Source organism: Montipora foliosa, chromosome 2 (genome assembly GCF_036669935.1).
Source record: "Montipora foliosa isolate CH-2021 chromosome 2, ASM3666993v2, whole genome shotgun sequence".
In the NCBI taxonomy this organism is placed as follows: Eukaryota; Metazoa; Cnidaria; class Anthozoa; order Scleractinia; family Acroporidae; genus Montipora; species Montipora foliosa.
The window spans coordinates 20,807,099-20,814,598 of NC_090870.1; the positions used below are offsets into that span (position 1 = coordinate 20,807,099).

The window sequence follows — 7,500 nt, forward strand, 5'->3', positions numbered from 1 at the left end:
TGGAAACATCGCGAAACGACGCTCGAATTTTCGAGCGAAATTTCGTCGAAAGTTCGCAGGGACAAAGAACGAAATTTACGCATTTCGCTCTCATTACTTTTTCACAACACTGTAGGTCTAGCAGTTAAACTGGTCAAAATGAATGGACTTTCTCCATGCCATAAATTATTTTAATAAAATTTATAATGTTACCCTGAACAACTGTTGAGCATCTTCCTCCCAATGACACAGATATGCACCCCTTCACATTAAAGGAAAATTGAAACTTAATAGACAACTGAATAGAGGGCCACAAAGAAAACAAAGTTCTCAGTGCAAACCATGAATGCCCTAACTCAACCTGAAGGAAGAGGGGGTCTTAAGAATGAACAAAGAATGAATTCCCATAGTTGGAATCCTAACTCAACCTGATGGAAGAGAGAGGGTCATAAGAATAAACAAACAAACAATGCCCATCATCACAAGCCTAACTCAACCTGATGGAAGAGAGAGGGTCATAAGAATAAACAAACAAAGAATGCCCATCGTCGCAAGCCTAACTCAACCTGATGGAAGAGAGAGGGTCATAAGAATAAACAAACAAAGAATGCCTATCGTCGCAAGCCTAACTCAACCTGATGGAAGAGAGAGGATCATAACAATGAACAAACAACGAATGCCCATCGTTACAGGCCTAACTCAACCTGATGGATGAGAAAGAGTCGTAGGAATGAACAAACAACGAATGCCCATCGTCACAGGCCTAACTCAACCTGATGGAAGAGAGAGGATCGTAAGAATGAACAAACAATGAATGCCCATTGTCACAAGCCAAACTCAACCTGATGGATGAGAAAGAGTCGTAGGAATGAACAAACAACCAATGCCCATCGTCACAGGCCTAACTCAACCTGATGGAAGAGAGAGGATCGTAAGAATGAACAAACAATGAATGCCCATTGTCACAAGCCAAACTCAACCTGATGGATGAGAAAGAGTCGTAAGAATGAACAGACAACGAACGCCCATCGTCACAAGCCTAACTCAACCTGATGGAAGAGAGAGGATCATAAGAATGAACAAACAATGAATGCCCATTGTCACAAGCCAAACTCAACCTGATGGATGAGAAAGAGTCGTAGGAATGAACAAACAACGAATGCCCATCGTCACGGGCCTAACTCAACCTGATGGAAGAGAGAGGATCGTAAGAATGAACAAACAATGAATGCCCATTGTCACAAGCCAAACTCAACCTGATGAATGAGAAAGAGTCGTAGGAATGAACAAACAACGAATGCCCATCGTCACAGGCCTAACTCAACCTGATGGAAGAGAGAGGATCGTAAGAATGAACAAACAATGAATGCCCATTGTCACAAGCCAAACTCAACCTGATGGATGAGAGAGGATCGTAAGAATGAACAGACAACGAACGCCCATCGTCACAAGCCTAACTCAACCTGATGGAAGAGAGAAGATCATAAGAATGAACAAACAATGAATGCCCATTGTCACAAGCCAAACTCAACCTGATGGATGAGAGAGGATCGTAAGAATGAACAAACAATGAATGCCCATCGTCGCAAGCCTAACTCAACCTGATGGAAGAGAGAGGATCATAAGAATGAACAAACAACAAATGCCCATCGTCACAGGCCTAACTCAACCTGATGGAAGAGAGAGGATCGTAAGAATGAACAAACAATGAATGCCCATTGTCACAAGCCAAACTCAACCTGATGGATGAGAAAGAGTCGTAAGAATGAACAGACAACGAACGCCCATCGTCACAAGCCTAACTCAACTTGATGGAAGAGAGAGGATCGTAAGAATGAACAAACAATGAATGCCCATTGTCACAAGCCAAACTCAACCTGATGGATGAGAAAGAGTCGTAGGAATGAACAAACAACGAATGCCCATCGTCACAGGCCTAACTCAACTTGATGGAAGAGAGAGGATCGTAAGAATGAACAAACAATGAATGCCCATTGTCACAAGCCAAACTCAACCTGATGGATGAGAAAGAGTCGTAGGAATGAACAAACAACGAATGCCCATCGTCACAGGCCTAACTCAACGTGATGGAAGAGAGAGGATCGTAAGAATGAACAAACAATGAATGCCCATTGTCACAAGCCAAACTCAACCTGATGGATGAGAAAGAGTCGTAGGAATGAACAAACAACGAATGCCCATCGTCACAGGCCTAACTCAACCTGATGGAAGAGAGAGGATCGTAAGAATGAACAAACAATGAATGCCCATTGTCACAAGCCAAACTCAACCTGATGGATGAGAAAGAGTCGTAAGAATGAACAGACAACGAACGCCCATCGTCACAAGCCTAACTCAACCTGATGGAAGAGAGAGGATCATAAGAATGAACAAACAATGAATGCCCATTGTCACAAGCCAAACTCAACCTGATGGAAGAGAGAGGATCATAAGAATGAACAAACAATGAATGCCCATTGTCACAAGCCAAACTCAACCTGATGGATGAGAGAGGATCGTAAGAATGAACAAACAACGAATGCCCATCGTCGCAAGCCTAACTCAACCTGATGGAAGAGAGAGGATCATAAGAATGAACAAACAACGAATGCCCATCGTCACAGGCCTAACTCAACCTGATGGAAGAGAGAGGATCGTAAGAATGAACAAACAATGAATGCCCATTGTCACAAGCCAAACTCAACCTGATGGATGAGAGAGGATCGTAAGAATGAACAGACAACGAACGCCCATCGTCACAAGCCTAACTTCAACCTGATGGAAGAGAGAGGATCATAAGAATGAACAAACAATGAATGCCCATTGTCACAAGCCAAACTCAACCTGATGGATGAGAGAGGATCGTAAGAATGAACAAACAACGAATGCCCATCGTCGCAAGCCTAACTCAACCTGATGGAAGAGAGAGGATCATAAGAATGAACAAACAACGAATGCCCATCGTCACAGGCCTAACTCAACCTGATGGAAGAGAGAGGATCGTAAGAATGAACAAACAACGAATGCCCATTGTCACAAGCCAAACTCAACCTGATGGATGAGAGAGGATCGTAAGAATGAACAGACAACGAACGCCCATCGTCACAAGCCTAACTCAACCTGATGGAAGAGAGAGGATCATAAGAATGAACAAACAACGAATGCCCATCGTCACAGGCCTAACTCAACCTGATGGAAGAGAGAGGATCGTAAGAATGAACAAACAATGAATGCCCATTGTCACAAGCCAAACTCAACCTGATGGATGAGAAAGAGTCGTAGGAATGAACAAACAACCAATGCCCATCGTCACAGGCCTAACTCAACCTGATGGAAGAGAGAGGATCGTAAGAATGAACAAACAATAAATGCCCATTGTCACAAGCCTAACTCAACCTGACGGAAGAGAGAGGGTCATAAGAATGAACAAACAAAGAATGCCCATTGTCGCAAGCCTAATTCAACCTGATGGAAGAGAAAGAGTTGTAAGAATGAACAGACAACGAATGCCCATCGTCACAAGCCTAACTCAACCTGATGGAAGAGAGAGGATCGTAAGTATGAACAAACAATGAATGGCCACCGTCACAAGCCTAACTCAACCTGATGGAAGAGAAAGAGTCTTACGATTAAACAAACAAAGAATGCCCATCGTCACAAGCCAAACTCAACCTGATGGAAGAGAGAGGGTCGTAAGAATGAACAAACAAAGAATGCCCATCGTCGCAAGCCTTACTCAACCTGATGGAAGAGAGAGAGTCGTAAGAATGAACAAACAACGAATGCCCACCGTCACAAGCCTAACTCAGCCTGATGGAAGAGAGAGGATTGTAAGAATGAACAAACAATGAATGCCCATCGTCGCAAGCCTAACTCAACCTGATGGAAGAGAGAGGGTCGTAAGAATGAACAAACAAAGAATGCCCATCGTCAAAAGCCCAACTCAACCTGATGGAGGAGAGAGGGTCATAAAAATGAACTACATGTAACAAAGAATGCCCATCGTCACAAGCCTAACTGGAAGAGTGAGGGTCGTAAGAATGAACAAATAATGAATGGCCATCGTCACAAGCCTAACGAGAGAGGGTCGTAAGAATGAACAAACAAAGAATGCCCATCTTCAAAAGCCTAACTCAGTTTCAGACAAAGCATGACTAAAGATAATTTGTGATTGTTGAAAAGGAAAAGTAAACAATCTGCAAAGTAAAAAAGAATTAGTGCTGTTGGTCACAATAACAATAATTGTTTTGTCAATGTATGTTTTGATGACAGCAGTTATTGCTGACACAATCATACATTGTATGAACAATAGTATGTCTTAATTAAGCACCCACCCCAATACAAAACAGCTGATCATCAGAAGCATTCTCACAATATTATTATAACCACAGTCTGACCAGAACCAACAAGGTTCTCTTAGTCACAGAAAAAAAAAACAATAGTAAAAGCCTGCATATACGAACACACATATATATATATTTTTTTTGTCTGGCAAAATAGGGACACTTGGAAATTCAGGCTTAAAGTGGGTTCTTGACAAGGTCCTAATTTCTATGTAAGAGATATAGGTATTGATTGCCAGACAAATAAATATTTGCGATCTCAAAGTCAAACTCCTTGGTAAAAGTGCTTATTGCAATTCAACTGTGACTCACATATAGAATCTGCTTGATTTTAGTTCACTAAACAGGGTTGTGTTTAATTAAGCCAAATATCTGCCAACAGGTTCTTACAAAAGGGTCTCTTTTGTATACTTTCAAACGTGTCTGGACAACCAAAGGAAATTTGACATAGGCAGACCTTTAAGTGATAACATTCAAAATAAATATATCATTTTGGCAATTTAACGTAGGAGGTTGTTTCACAGTGTCTTTGCTCAAAATGTTTAAAAAATGCAGAAATTGCTCCCGAAAGTTATGGAATAGTTGTTAAAAGCTTACACTTTATGAAAGAAAGCATTTTCCATTTTGGTACAACTTGCAACTAAATTTGTCAAACTTTATAAAAATTTCTTAGCCAAGCTTGAATGTTTGACTTAGGGTGCGTTCGATTCACCATGTTCCATATTCCAGAATAGGAATACATGGAGGATAAGTTAGAAATCCTTCGTTTTTACGGAGATTCACGTTAAAATTGTCAAACATCAGTTAAAGTGCTATTTTAAACATATTTTTATTATCCGTGTTGCTTCGAGACGTGCCAAACATACCACTTTCATCATCACGCCACGTATTCTTATTCCGGAATAGGGTCAATCGAACGGACCCTTGTTCAGCCTAACAAATTTTAAAAATTCATATTTTAATCCATTTGCATCCACGCCGCCTTTTGCCATCCTTTGCCATCCTCAAATGCAAATGGTTCTTATCATTTGACAATGTCTATTTTTTCACACTAAAGTAATTAACTTTGGGGTTTCCTTATTTTGGGCTGAGAATTTTAGCTTATGGAAACCATGCTAACAGCATGGCACAACTCTTATTATCTGTATTATTTTTTAGTGCTATTAAAAGAGATTTCTTAAGGACGTTTGCGTGAAAATTTTTTAACATTGATTTTTTTCTAAAACTTTTACGACTGTAAGATGATGAGTTAGTTACATGTATGTCAGAAATGTAAAAAAAATGGGGGGTCACCGACTTCGTTTTGGAGAGAACATGCCCGGAAAAACACCCAAAATGTGACAAAATCGGGCTTCGTTAGTGAATAAGGCCAGTGTTTGTAAACTCAAATATATTGCAATTAAATCTTTGAAGTGAAATTTTCTCTGCCAAATATTGTTTAAGTGGACTTATTAAGTGAATTTAGTCAACTGGTGAGGTTCCTTAAAGATCAAGTTCGCATTTAGCGACCACAGTTTCACGCGCCTTGCAGCCGCAAGAGGGCAGAATTTGATGTCCCGTGAGCAGAAATCTTGGAATTTTTTTAGCTTCCCACATTGATTTTTTGTTCAGTTTTGGACAACGTGGAGATAATTGTAAATAAAATCCGCGTGTGGAAAGAAAAATAGGGGTCACCGAACGTCCAAGACCGTTAAATCCAGGCAAAGCTATAGCAATGGCCTTTTGCCCTGTCATTTCTCATTTTATTACTTACCGCGCGCGCTCGTGTATGATGTGGCGAGTGCATTTGCGTGCGCAGTAAGGATGCGCAGAAACAATTGGCGCGAACGTCCTTAAAACATAAAATAGTAAAAACGAACGATAAAATGCGACATTTCGAAGTAGTCATGACCCCATTATCAAGGAAAAATGTTTGATCATGCAAATTACAGCATTTAAGGACGTTCACGCCCATTGCTACTGCGCATCCTTACAGCGCACGCAAATTCACATGCCACGTCATGCATCTAGCACGCGTGCTAAGTACTAAAATGAACAATGATAGGGCAAATGGCCATTGCTATAGCTTTGCTTGGATTTAACGATCTTGGATGTTCGGTGACCCCTACTTTTCTTTTCAGAAACAGATTTTATTTACAATTATTTCCACATAAATAAACAAAAAATCAATGTGGGAAGTTGACAAAATTTCAAGATTTCTGTCCTTGGGAAATGAAGGCGCCAAAGAGAAAGGGCCCGTGCGGTCAAAATTTAAAAGTAGCGACGGAGAGATGGAGATCTTATTCTAATCAGGTACAAATTATCTGAAAGCATTGTTGTAAATCACAAGTGAAAAAAGAAAAAGGTTAATAAAAGTGCAGGGAATGCAGCCCGTTCAAGTAAGTTTTAATTTTGTATTCAGTACAGGACAATGAAGGCCACCCAGTTTTTAAACCTTTTATATCTGATAATCGTTCCAAGGTAGCATTCCTGTTGAGTGAAAATGTTTCAAAAGAGAAAGAAGGACTTGCTTACTTTTCTCTCCTGTGGCAAGAATCACACCAACGTGCCTCTGTTTCTCTCCTCGTCCAGTGTTCCAGTCAATTTCGATTTCGGCCCCGACGTCGAATGGCCCTCTCAAAATGCAACGACTTTTCGACAGTACACTGACACTTTTGTCAGAGTCGAAATAAATGCAACCTTTGATAGTCATCTTGTGAATGACAAAAAGTCAGAAGTGAAGCTTTCAGTTTCCGTACGAATACGCGTACTAGCGTCAGGGATTCCAATGTCAATTTCAAAATGACCCTTGTGTAATATAACTACGTAATCGATACTGCCCCAGAGTAATAGAAGGGTACGAATGCAGTAAGAGCAGAGGTAAACAATTGGGTAAACTTGATAATAAGGAATTTTGTTATCAACAATATGTCCAGGAGACGCGGGGAACGATCGAATTTCGTCACAAAAGGATTTTCCGTAGTCGGAAAATGTCGCGCGATGTGTCCACGCCGTCAAAGCCATGGAAAAAAGTCGGGCGATTTCATTTACTTGCTCGGGTTTATGCCCTGACTCTGCGCTTTTTAATACCTTAGTGCGTCGTAGAAAAGGAGACTGTTAGGGCAGCAAATTCTACACCCCGCGTCGCACCAATTCACAAACAGATGTCGTGGACTGAGCACGCTTGTGCGGCGGGCTC

At 40.9% G+C, this 7,500-nt stretch overlaps 1 protein-coding gene across 4 annotated transcripts in view; it reads right to left on the minus strand.

The window, feature by feature from the left end:
* Positions 1-7,500, minus strand: part of LOC137992645 (transient receptor potential cation channel subfamily M member-like 2) — a 170,796-nt gene that overhangs the window by 124,139 nt on the left and 39,157 nt on the right. For 3 of the 4 annotated variants that reach the window (XM_068838109.1, XM_068838108.1, XM_068838107.1), the window contains exon 1: positions 193-808. The exons of the other annotated variant lie outside the window; for it this stretch is intronic. The gene's annotated coding sequence lies outside the window, so the exon portion shown is untranslated. Of the gene's footprint in view, positions 1-192; positions 809-7,500 lie in introns of those variants that run through there. 4 annotated transcript variants of the gene reach the window in all.